Raw genomic sequence first — 1,302 nt, forward strand, 5'->3', positions numbered from 1 at the left:
CAACTACCTTCGAATATGAGAAAAAAAAAACAGACAGAAAAAGGACAGATTAGATGGAGATGAGATCAAGGCAGAGTTTGGCTCAGTATCAGACAGAGCTTTCTAATACTCAAAGATTTACAACACAGGTATAGACTGCCTTGCAAATTGGCAACCTGCATAGGAAATGTTCTTTCAGAATCCAAAGAGCATTGGATGGGGTGTAGAAGGAGGAACTCTGGGCATTGTCTGGTGGGTGATTGGTAAGACCAAAGGCAACACTCTAATTGTTATTATTCTAAGTGGCCACAAGATGGCAGCAATGGAGAATTCCTCAAAAGATGATTAACCAGAAAATTCTGGTTGTTTCCACAAATTTAATTCAGATCTTCAGACGTTATAGGAGGTATCGTATATACCATTTTAAGCCCTTACAGATTTATGATACACAAAATTGAAAAGTAAAAACATTTCCCCCAAATTGCATATTTTTACTATTGGAAAAAACAAAATCTCGGAGGTCAAAGTAGGTAAACCTTAATCATTAAGGTCACACTGAATCAGGGTAAGCACACTTCTTACCTTCTGATAATGATGCTACTTTCATCTTGTCACACAGGTTTCTAGGTCCAGTCTTTGTGTACCTTCCAGGGAAGGGGTCTGTGTTTGAAATAGGCTTAACAATGGGGCTATATGGCAGGCCTCAACCTGTCCTAGCTAATGGTCCTCCAGAAAAAATTCTCCGTGTTGCTAGGCCTCTTCCTGCATCCACCTCAAAGTCTGCAGGAAGATGTACTGGTGCTGAGGGCCTGACCCAACTCTATTGGGGAACCCAAATGCACCTGTGAGCCTATGAAGCCGATTTACATCAGCGTTCTGTTTGCACCCCTGAGGGCAATTAATCTCACCAGGCCTCACAACCCTCCATGTCTGGTCTCCATCTGTGGTAGCCGACCTTCAAGATGGCCCCCTAGAGATTCTCTCGTCTTGGTATCTGTGCCCTTGTATCATTCCCATCTGCATTGAATTACGGCTGGTCTGTGACCAATAGGATGTTACAGAAGTGAAGGTGTGTGCCTTCTGAGGCTAGATGGTGAAAGACGTTGCATTTCTACCATACTGTTTTGGGATCACTCACTCTGGAGGAAACCAGCTGCCATATTGTTAGAACATTCAAGCAACCCTATGGAGGGTTTCTCACGGGAAGAACTGAGGCCTCCTGCCGACAGCCAGCACTGACTTGCCATCTTCATGAGTGAGCCATCTTGGAAACAGGTACTCTAGATCTAGATAAGCTGTCAGGTGACCACAGCCCTGGCCAAA

The sequence above is a fragment of the Ailuropoda melanoleuca genome, chromosome 6 (assembly GCF_002007445.2).
Source record: "Ailuropoda melanoleuca isolate Jingjing chromosome 6, ASM200744v2, whole genome shotgun sequence".
Classification (NCBI taxonomy): domain Eukaryota; kingdom Metazoa; phylum Chordata; class Mammalia; order Carnivora; family Ursidae; genus Ailuropoda; species Ailuropoda melanoleuca.